Raw genomic sequence first — 12480 nt, 5'->3', positions numbered from 1 at the left:
GCCCTATTCTCCAGCTTACAAAGAAAAGGGCAAATTCTTTACTGCTGTGCCATTCAGCTATTATGTTTAACAATCTAATTAGAAAGGCTGGGTAGCCCATTCCCATTGTAAAAGCAAAGACAGTACACACAAGCAAAACCAATTAGACAGCTGTCGTTTACAGATCTGAACTGCCCTCCAGCCAGTTTCTAATGAACCACCCACCTCCCAGATCTTCCCCTCCCCAAACCCCAGGAGAATGCTCTTGTCCATAAACTGGGCCAGATGACCATGGCAACAGGGGTACAGTGTTGCCCATGCTCAAGATGGGGAATAGCCTCAATTACCTGGAGTGAGCCACAGAGAATTAGTTGCCCCTTGACATTAGCTCTCACTTTGATGCTTCATAGTGACTTCCAACTTGTACCCAACTCCATGCAGGGGCTCCAGAGGATCAGGCGGACCCTGAGCTTAGGCAGGTCAGACTTATGCTAACAGGTGGCAATAAATCAGAGCCATTGCTTTCACTTTTACGAATGTTACTTTCTACACACCAGGGACTTATTTTAACTTGAAACAGATGAAAAACTACACATTAGGACTGCATATTTGCCGTGCCTTTGTTTTTTGGGGGGCCCCCGTATGGCTTAAATTAAGGCGCACTGCATTGAGCAGATTGCTTACTGCAAGTTAGTCATCTGTTTGGTGTTTTGTGTGTCCCACAAGGCAGTTGTGGTTATTCACAAGTCTATTAATTAAAAAGAGAACTAGTAAGGGGGAAACTACTGAGTGGGCTGATGAACCATGCAACCACTTCAAAAATGAAGAAGACGTATTAAAAACAGGAGGAAAAAATCTCTCTTGCATTCCATCTCTCGAATCATCTGATATCGGTAGTTGTTTAAACTGAGCTTTATAAAAGCTCATGAAAAATAAGCTCTTGTCATCATTGCATCTCAATGAGGAGTTTTCTTTACAAGAATTAAAGCAATGCTGTCTGAACTGATGGGACCAATATTTGGGGCAATATTTTTATTTAAAAACAAAACAAAACAAACTCCAATTTTTAGCAGGTTATGACTTTTTCAACAATTCATCTTATGTTCAAATTTGGCCTTATCAGAACAGAAAACAAAGGGTCTTAATTCTGTGGGAATTAAAAGACTACATCATGTCTATTAGCAAGATAATTTATTACAGAATACCTTAGGGACTTTTTCAGGGCCTTTTCAAGGATCAAAGGGCTTCCGATGTGATATCCTATTATTTCCCTAAGAGCTCAGCAAGGTAGGAAGGACCCAGGATTTTTATTTTACAGGTCGGGAAATAAAGTATTAAATCTTACATGTAAGATTCCTAAGTTTCCCTGTAAATCATTGCACAGATTAATTTTTTTTGTCATGATCAATTGATTTTTTTTTTAGAGATCAAATTTTTTAGGTTGTTATCATTCATTCTCAATGCTATGAAGAACTAAAATTTCTGATGATGCAGGGCAGTGTGCTAACATTGCCTGGGATACAAAACAAGATTTGCTACCTCCTCCATTATCACCGCCCCTCCTCACCCACTGGGTATGAAAGCAGGGTGGCTGGTGGCAAGTGACTTATGGAGGGCCTTCGGAAAAGCAGTCCCTGCCACTACCTGAGCAGGAGTGAGTGAGAGCTGGAGGAAGCCCTTCCTTTCAGGTCCAGACCTTAAAATGAAGAATTATTAAAATGAAGATGTAACTGGCAAGATGAACAAATTAAAAGTGCTAGCAGGAAAAAAAAACGTACTAGTAATTATCTGACTGTGAAATGAAAGATCAACTATGAATGTCTAGAAACAGAATTTTCACTTTAACCAAGGTCAAAAGAAAATGGGAAAGAAATGACAGCCAAAGGTTCCACAGGAATAGATGTTCTGCTCTCATCATTAGAGAAGGAAAGATCCTCAGACCACACTTAATATCTCAAACATTCTTGTTGAATTGGTGTCAGGTGATAGTAGTAAGAGACCAAGTGTTTTAGTCTCTAAAAGTAGAACAATAAATATTGTTGTTGTTACTTGTGAATACCAGCAGGGAACTTCCACCACAGGAAGAGTTAATGATGCAAGTTCACACCTTTTTTGTGAGAACTGGATCAAGAGACAAAGAATTTAGATTGTAGTATAGAATTAATGAGCACTTAAGTATAAATCTGAATCTGGTGAGAGAGAATTTGTAAAATCAGCATTTAGTGCTGCCATGGCTTCAGCTTTTTCAAGTATATTCTACTCATCCTGTGAATGCCATGTCCTTAGGGAAAATGTTGTTATGGAACTGATGTTTAAAGTCATTGGCTCTTTTAGTATAAAGAACACCAGCCTTATGAAAGTTGCTTTAGACACACTTGCTACATTGCTAAAATAAAAAACAAATGCTATGAGAGCTGTAGACAGAGGATATGTCCATGTGCTTTTAACAATTTATGTAGATTGGCACCAGCAAGATAATCAGCACAGAAACATGTTCATCTGGAAGGAAATTTAACAGAATTTAAAAAGTGTCACAGGCCTCAAGTTGGGAAGAAAGGCATCTATTGGCACGAATGGGATGAAAATTGTATACAACAATTCACAAAATTGCTTGGCAGTTAGTTCTCTTGATCCTCTTGTCAACAAACCTAGTCTAATTATGAGGAAACATTTTTCGATAAATCATCTTCCATTATCAACTATTAAAAATGCTTTAAATTTCCAATTACTAGTTATTTCTATGATTGTACCTTTGGATCAGCTCTCCAGTTTACTGTGTGAATTTTGTAGTAGATAAAAGGATGATAATGAAATCCTTGAATTAGAAGCTAAAAAATGAAATTGAGAATGATGATGCTATAGATCAAAATTTAAAAAATGATGATACTGAGAACGGTATTAATAAATCAAAACCCAAGCAAGAGCTAGGACAATCAACAGAAGAACCAAAAATATTTGAACATTTTTCCCATGAACTTTTCCATGACTTTCAGGAATGCAATTTAATTGATGAAGAACCAAAGCCCTTGGCAATGGAAGGAATCTAGGTGCACCTATTGTTCCTATAGAAGAAGAGTCATCTGTGGAAACAAAATAGTCTAATAAATTTAGTGAAAAAAGAATATCATTTTACAGGGAAAGGAAGGTGACAAACAGTTTGCCTTTTTAGACCTGGTAAAAGAAGATATTAAAAATGTTGATAGTTCATTGCAGCAACAGAAAGGTCATCAAAATGGAGCAATTTCATCAAGGCTTATCAGAACAGAAAACACAAAAGATTTTTATTCTGTAGAAAATTTAAAAGGACATTATGTTTATTAGCAAGATAATTTAATAGAGAATACTTCAGGATTTTTTTCAGTACCTTTTCAATGATCAAAGGGCTTCCTATGTGACATTCTACTATTTCCCCAAGTACTCAGTGAGGTAGGAAGGACTGAGTATTTTTATTTTACAGGTGGAGAAGAAAAGTTAATTCTTACATGTAAGATTCCTAAGTTTCCCTGTAAATCATTGAATAGATTAATTTTTTCTCATGATCAATTGATTTTTAAGAGATCAAATTTTTGAAGTTTATCACTAGCAATATAGTGAAGATTTGGATACAACACTTAACACTACAGAATGCTCCCCAAACTTTCCAGTGCTTCACTGCTAGAATGGAGTCCAGTTCTTACTTTTCCTCCATTACATGCACTGAAACATGTCCCTATATTTCTACCTGTGGAAATGTGTTCTTTAAGAGCTGAAATGTTCAATCAGGAAGGCAATGCTTTACTGGAGCTGAAACTAGAAAAAAAAAATAAAATTCTGCATCTAATTTTCATCAGTAGATTAAGCATCAGATGAAGTACTCCACATACTACATAAAACTCTATGATTCTGGTCTATATGCTGAGATTGTAAAAAATATGAAATCTGTTCCTGAATATTAAGAAGTGGCTTCTCCTGATTATTTTGGTCACACTCTACTTCACTTTAAAGAACCTAGTTTAGAAAGACTGCATGGTGGGCAGAAATTACCCAGGATATTGAGAGACTAATTTGTCAAAGTGCTATCAAGATAAAGTTATGTATGACCTGGATAAACCAAATTATACATCACCAGAAGAAGGAGAAAGTTTGAAGTTTAATTCCAAAACTGAAACTATAAATCTACAGTAAGTTATTCAAATTTTAAAAAATGAATATGATATTATTCTGAACTCAAATACAAACAGCAATTATAATGATTAGTTGTTTTACTTTGAAGTCAGTGGAATGTGAACAGATGTTGGATACTGATTTAATATCATCAACTGTGAAAAATCCAACAGTTTAATTATGGTGTGCAACTTTTTATGTATTCAGTCCAGGAAGCATTACATGCTAGACCATGGTGACTTTATGTAGGTACTGATATTTGTTACTATCAAAATCATTTCTTTAAAAATTTAGTTGCTACTGGTGGGCAAAAAGAAAAATCCTGCTATATGATTACATCCACAGTCACTTTCCTACATAAAGATGACATTTGCTATTTTGATTATTATTATCCATATACATACTCAACTTTACAGATGCATCTTCAAAAATTGAAATCATCACACAACCCTCAGCAAATCTATTTTCAACAAGATGTGTTATGTGAAACTCTGTGTGGAAATAGCTGTCCTATATTGACTATAACTGCTATTCCAGAGTCCAATTATTATGAAAATATCTATCAATTTAGAAATTACTTTTGCATTTTCTTATCTGCTCTAGTACATCCTGGAAAAATTAATTCAAGCCAGGTTATTAAAGTAATTTTGGAATAGGTCATGAGTTATAACCCTACTGCTGAGAGCTTGCTTGAATCCTATATTTTTAAAATCATCTTTATGCTAAACCCAGTTGGTGCCATTAATGAAAACTATTGTTCTTTAAGTGGAGAAGATTTGAACAGGCAGTGACAAAGTCCAAACTCAGATTTATATCTTACAATTTACCATGCTAACGGTCTACTATAATATATGACAGTAATCAAACATTCACTTCTGCTTTACTGAAATTATCATGGTCATTCTCAAAAGAAAAAAGTATATGTGTATATGCTACAGCATTAAGGAGACTGTGGCACACTATTGATAGTATTGCCTCATGATATGGTTGAAGATATAGAATACAGGACTTTTTCTAAGGCATTGAACCATACTGCCCTAGCATTCTGTATGAACAACTGTGACTTTGTAGAGGAAGAAGTTCATACAATCTCTAGCATGTCTTGCTCTATGGAGGGAAAGAAGAGTAGAGAAAAGCTGCACCATGGAGAGCACATTTTGGGGTTGTGATCAAGGAAAATATGAGGATTTACAGATTGGGATATGAGTATTAGAAGAGATGGGAAACACAAAAGTTTCGTATTGCTTTATTCTATTTGAAAAGACTGACATCGCTATTAGAATACAATCTACCTAACAACAATCTTGGGTTTGAAAATTATTCTGTTGAATTTTGTTGCAAAGTAACAAGTCCTAACACTTATGTTTTAGAAGAAGATAAGCCTCATTTCCTTGATGAAATTAATTGTGGTACAGAAAGTAATGCTGAGATAGACATTTAATTGCCTGAGAATGTTGGGGATTATGAACTTTCTGTCCAAGAAGATTCACATTCTGATGTGGACTAACCAAAAACATCCTTCCTTGAACCTTCTGCTATCTCATGCAAATGACTAAAGAATGAGACAAATATTTTAGTTTCCATTGAATAAGAAACTTTTGATTTTAAAAAGATCTGACCCTCCGAAAACAAAAAAAAAATAGCTGAAGCCAGTTTGGTTTCAAGATAATAAATGTTTTAGATTTATGATAAAAACTGGCATTTATTTTACTCAAAGAATTCAATGCATTTATTGATAGCATTGAATTATTAAAGCTTGATTTATCTTTTTTTCCTCTTTTTTTTTTTGGCTAAGGCAGTTGGGGTTAAGTGATTTGCCCAGGGTTACAAAGCTAGGAAGTATTAAGTGTCTGAGTTCACATTTGAACTCAGGTCCTCCTGACTTCAGGGCTGGTGCTTTATCTACTACACCACCTAGCTGCTCCAATTTATCTTTTTTTCAACAAACTTTGTTTGTTGCAGTATCCTTGCATGACTTTTTGTCTAAAGTTATCCTTATATCCTACATCAAAAGAATAAGTTTGCAATGTTTCAGAGTAAAAAGAATCTAATTATAGGTCTTATTGTTAATAACTTCTTGAAAATATTATATATGTACAAAATTTTTATTAATCTATGCATTGTACATGAGGGAGTGGATGGATATTGAAGATAAAAAATTTAAGTTCTTCAGAATGTATTAACTTTTTGATTGTGTGTGAAGTAATCTAGAACTTGTTTTGAAACTAGTTCATTCTACAATTCTAACCAAAAATGAATTGTCAGGAGCAGTTAGATGGTACAGTGGATAGAGTGTTGGCCCTGAAGTCAGAAGGACTTCAGTTCAAATACAGCCTCAGACACTTAACACTTTCTAGTTGTATGACCCTGAGCACAGTTGCCTCAAATCAACCAACAAAAAAAAGATGAATTATAGAAAGTCCAAATCTAAATTTCTTCAAATAAAATTTGAATTCTTATATCATGACCATTTCAGGGATGTTGAATAAGAACTGTGTTCTTAAGATTATTATGTATTAAATTTATTCCTGTTTAATAGATGAGGGAGCCAAAGCCTCTAGGGATTCCATAATTTGACTATGGGGAAACAGTTCCTACCAAGTCCAGCACTCCAAGCACATTTTGAAGATGTCTGACTTCTATCTAGGAGTGTGTTAAACCTATATGTAGAAGAAAATTTAGATGTCATCTAATCCAGAAGTTTCAAACACCCAAACCACAAGCCAAACATAACCCACAACACTCCACAGTGATTCCAGAACCAGATTAAAATATAATTTGGAAATATGTAACAAAATAAATAAAAATATAACATTAATATATGTTTTTCTAAGTCAATGTGTGGCATTATGCAACAATGTTAATATGCAGGGATTTTTATATATGCTTTAGTGATCTAGCTTTTATTTGAGTTTGAAGTCACTAATTCATTTGCTTAATTTAATAGATAAGCAATCTAAGGCCCATGATGAAGTAACATTCTAAATAAGCACCAAACCTGGGGTTTGAGATCCTCTGATTAGGTCTAGTGCTCTTTCTAAGACATCACATCGACTTTATGCTTTTTGATCTTCTTCCTGTGTTTTTATTTCTGATTTTTTTTTTTTTTTTTTTTAATTTTTTTTTTATTTAATAGCCTTTTATTTACAGGATATATACATAGGTAACTCCACAGCATTAACAATTGCCAAACCTCCCGTTCCAACCTTTCACCTCTTACCCCCCCACCCCCTCCCCCAAATGTAAGGATGACCAGTAGATGCTAAAATATATTAAAATATAACTTAGATACACAACAAGTATACATGACCAAAACACCACCTTGCTGTACAAAAAGAACCAGACTCCGAATTACTGTACAATCAGCTTGTGAAGGAAATCAAAAATGCAGGTGTGCATAACCATAGGGACTGGGAATTCAATGCAATGGTTCCTAGTCATCTCCCAGAGTTCTTCCTCTGGGCATAGCCAGTTCAGTTCATCACTGCTCCATCAGAAATGATTTGGTTGATCTCGTTGCTGAGGATGGCCCGGTCCATCAGAACTGGTCATCATCTAGTATTGTTATTGAAGTATATAATGATCTCCTGGTCCTGCTCACCTCACTCAGCACCAGTTCGTGCAAGTCTCTCCAGGCCTTTCTGAAACCATCCTGTTGGTCATTTCTTACAGAACAGTAATATTCCATAATTTTCATATACCACAATTTATTCAGCCATTCTCCAACTGATGGACATCCATTCAGTTTCCAGTTTCTAGCCACTACAAAAAGGGCTGCCACAAACATTCGTGCACATACAGGTCCCTTTCCCTTCTTTATAATCTCTTTGGGATATAATCCCAGCAGTAACACTGCTGGATCAAAGGGTATGCACAGTTTGATAACTTTTTGAGCATAGATCCAAACTACTCTCCAAAATGGTTGGATTCGTTCACAACTCCACCAACAATGAATCAATGTCCCAGTTTTCCCACATCCCCTCCAACAATCATCATTATTTTTTCCCGTCATCTTAGCCAATCTGACAGGTGTGTAGTGGTATCTTAGAGTTGTCTTAATTTGCATTTCTCTGATTAATAATGACTTGGAGCATCTTTTCATATGACTAGAAATAGTTTCAATTTCTTCATCTGAGAATTGTCTGTTCATATCCTTTGACCATTTTCAATTGGAGAATGGCTTGATTTTTATAAATTAGAGTTAATTCTCTATATATTTTGGAAATGAGGCCTTTATCAGAACCTTTGACTGTAAAAATATTTTCCCAGTTTATTGCTTCCTTCTAATCTTGTCTGCATTAGTTTTGTTTGTACAAAAACTTTTCACTTTGGTATAATCGAAATTTTCTATTTTGTGATCAGTAATGATCTCTAGTTCTGCTTTGGTCATAAAGACCTTCCCTTCCACAGGTCTGAGAGGTAAACTATCCTATGTTCCTCTAATTTATTAATAATTTCATTCTTTATGCCTAGGTCATGAACCCATTTTGACCTTATCTTGGTGTACGGCGTTAAGTATGGATCAATGCCTAGTTTCTGCCATATTAGTTTCCAATTTTCCCAGCAATTTTTATCAAACAGTAAGTTCTTATCCCAAAAGCTGGATCTTTGGGTTTATCAAAGACTAGGTTGCTATATTTATTGACTGTTTTATCCTTGAACCTAATCTATTCCACTGATCAACTAATCTATTCCTTAGCCAATACCAAATAGTTTTGGTAACTGCTGCTCTATAATATAATTTTAGATCTGGTACAGCTAAGCCACCATCATTTGATTTTTTTCATTAATTCCTTGAAATTCTTGACCTTTTGTTTTCCATATGAACTTTGTTGTTATTTTTCTAGGTCATTAAAATAGTTTTTGGGAGTCTGATTGGTATAGCGCTAAATAAATAGATTAGTTTAGGTAATATTGTCATCTTTATTATATTTGCTCGCCCTATCCAAGAGCATTTAATATTTTCCAATTGGTTAGATCAGACTTAATTTGTGTGAGAAGTGGTCTGTAATTTTGCTCATAAAGTTTCTGAATTTCCTTGCAGATAGATTCCTAACATATTTTATATTATCAGTAGTTACTTTAAATGGAATTCTCTTTGTAACTCTGACTGTTGGATTTTGTTAGTGATATATAAGAATGCTGATGACTTATGTGGGTTTATTTTATAACCAGCAACTTTGCTAAAGTTGTGGATTATTTCTAATAACTTTTTAGCAGAATCTCTGGGGTTCTCTAAGTATACCATCATGTCATCGGCAAAGAGTGATAATTTGGCTTCCTCATTGCCTATTCTTATTCCTTTAATCTCTTTCTCAGCTCTTATTGCTATAGCTAGCGTTTCTAATACAATATTAAATAGTAACGGTGATAGTGGGCAACCTTGTTTCACTCCAGATCTTATTGGGAATGGTTGCAGTTTGTCTCCATTACATATGATGCTTACTGATGGTTTTAAATAGATGCGCTGATTATTTTAAGGAAAAGTCCATTTATTCCTATACTCTCAAGTGTTTTAATAGGAATGGATGTTGGATTTTATCAAATGCTTTTTCTGCATCTATTGAGATGATCATATGGTTTTTGTTAATTTGGTTATTAACATGGCCAATTATATTGATAGTTTTCTAATATTGAACCAGCCCTGCATTCCTGGTATAAATCCTACTTGATCATAGTGTATTATCTTGGAGATGATTTTCTGTAGTCTTTTTGCTAATATCTTATTTAAGATTTTAGCATCAATATTCATTAGGGAGATTGGTCTATAATTTTCTTTCTCTGTTTTCAGCCTACCTGGTTTAGGTATCAGTACCATGTCTGTCATAGAAGGAATTTGGTAGGACTCCTTCATTCCCTATTTTATCAAATAATTTATATAGCATTAGGGGCCAATTGTTCTTTAAATGTTTGGTAAAATTCACATGTAAATCCATCTGGTCCTGGGATTTTTTCTTAGGGATTGTTTAATTGCCTGTTCTATTTCTTTTCTGAAATGGGACTATTCAAAGCAATTACTTCTTCCTCTGTTAGTCTGGGAAGTCTGTATTTTGGAGGTAGTCATCCATTTCACTTAGGTTATCAATTATTGGCATAAAGTTGAGCAAAATAATTCCTTATTATTTCTCTAATTTCCTCTTCATTGGTGGAAAGTTCTCCTTTTCATTTTAAGACTACTAATTTCATTTTCCTCCCTCCTTTTCTAATCAGATTTACCAAAGGCTTATCTATTTTATTGGCTTTTTCATAGAACCAACTCTTAGTTTTATTAATTAGTTCAATAGTTTTTTACTTTCAATATTTTTAATTTCTCCTTTTAATTTTAGAATTTCCAATTTAGTATTTGATTGGGGGTTTTAATTTGGTCTTTTTAGTTTTTTAGTTGCAAGCCCAATTCATTAATCTTTTCTTTCTCTGTTTTATTCAAGTAAGCCTCTAAGGATATAAAATTCCCTCTTATTACCCTTTGGCTGCATCCACAAATTTTGGTATGATGTCTCATCATTGTCATTATCTTAGTGAAATTATTAATTGTATCTATAATTTGCTGCTTCACCCAATCATTTTTAAGATGAGATTGTTTAGTTTCCAATTACTTTTTGGTCTATTTCCCCTAACTTTTGTTGAATGTAGTTTTATTGCATCATGATCTGAAAAGAAAGCATTTACTATTTCTGCTTTCTTGCATTTAATTTGAGGTCTTTATGTCCTAATATATGGTCAATTTTTAATATGTTCCATGAACTGCTGAGAAGAAAGTATATTCCTTCTATCTCCATTCAATTTTCTCCAAAGATCCAATATACCTAAATTTTCTAATATTCTATTTACTTCTTTAATTTCTTTCTTATTTGTTTTCTGGTTTGATTTGTCTAATTCTGAGAGTGCAAGGTTGAGATCTCCTACTATTACAGTTTTGTTGTCTATTTCTTCTTGCAACTCTCTTAACTTCTCCTTTAGGAAGTTGAGTGCCATACCACTTGGTGCATATATGTTTAATATTGATATTGCTTCGTTGTTTATGCTACCCTTTAGCAGGATGTAGTTACCTTCCTTATCTCTTTTAATTAGATCAATTTTTACTTTTGCTTGATCTGAGATAAGGATGGCTACCCTCTTTTTGACTTCACCTGAAGCATAATAGATTTTGCTCAGCCTTTTACTTTTACTCATATGCATCCCCTGCTTTAGATGTGTTTCTTGTAAACAACATATTGTAGGGTTCTGACTTTGATCCAGTCTGCTATCTGCCTCCTCTTTATGGGGAGTTCATCCATTTACATTTACGGTTAGAATTACTAAATCTGTATTTCCTGCCATCCTAATAACCCCAGATTGTGCTTTACTTATTCTTCCCTCCCCCACCCTCTTTCCCCCTTCTTAACTTTTACCCCTCTTGTATCACGATACTTATCCTCTTTATAATCCTCCCTCCCCCTTTGAGTCTTTCCCCTTCCTTCCTTATTACTCTTTTTCTTTTCCTTTTCCTCTCCCCGTTTTAATGAGGCAGAGAGAGAATTTTCTCTAAAACAAATGTCAATTATTTTTCTTTGAGCCAACTCTGATGAGAGTAAGATTCACACAATGTTCCTCCCCCTCTCTAAATTCCCTCAGATATGATAAGTTTCCTTAGCCTCTTTGTGGGATGTGGTTTCCCTCTTTTATCCCTCCTTCCCACCTTATTCTGCCATCATCCCTTTTCCATATCTACTTCCCTTTTTATGTTATATCAGTACAATCAAATTATACATGTATTCTTTTTGTATATCCACAACAGAAATACAATTCTCAAGAGTTATTTTTACCTTTTCTGCATCTCTTGAGTTCTATGGTTGGAGATCAAATTTTTGTTTAGTTCTGGTTTTTTCTTCAGAAACAAATGGAATTCATTTGTTTCATTAAATGTCCATCTTCTTCCCTGGAAGAAAATGCTCAGCTTAGCTGGGTAGTTTATTCTTGGCTGCATCTCAAGTTCTTGTGCCTTTCGGAATATCATATTCCAGGCCCTTCTTTCCTTTAATGTAGAGGCAGCCAGATCTTGGGTGATCCTTATTGTGGCACCTCGGTATTTAAATGGTTTTGGCTGCTTGTAAGATTTTTCCTTAATCTTATAGTTCTGAAATTTTGCCACAATATTCCTTGGGGTTTTATTTTAGGGTTTCTTTCAGAAGGTGTTCGATGAATTCTTTCAATGCCTATTTTACCTTCTGATTCTATTACATCTGGGCAGTTCTCTTTGATGATTTCTTGTAAAATAGTATCTAGGCTCTTTTTCATCATAGTTTTCAGAAAGTCCAATAATCCTCAGATTATCTCTCCTAGATCTATTTTCCAAGTCTGTCGTTTTGTGAGTAGATA

At 34.5% G+C, this 12480-nt stretch overlaps 1 pseudogene; it reads left to right on the top strand.

Moving 5' to 3' along the window:
• Positions 1 to 270: 270 nt before the first annotated feature.
• Positions 271 to 5629, top strand: LOC100921244 (annotated as a pseudogene).
• Positions 5630 to 12480: the final 6851 nt, after the last annotated feature.

Source organism: Sarcophilus harrisii, chromosome 3 (assembly GCF_902635505.1).
Source record: "Sarcophilus harrisii chromosome 3, mSarHar1.11, whole genome shotgun sequence".
NCBI lineage: Eukaryota > Metazoa > Chordata > Mammalia > Dasyuromorphia > Dasyuridae > Sarcophilus > Sarcophilus harrisii.
Note: the sequence above shows the minus strand (reverse complement) of the source record. Positions and strands in the feature narration are given on the sequence as shown.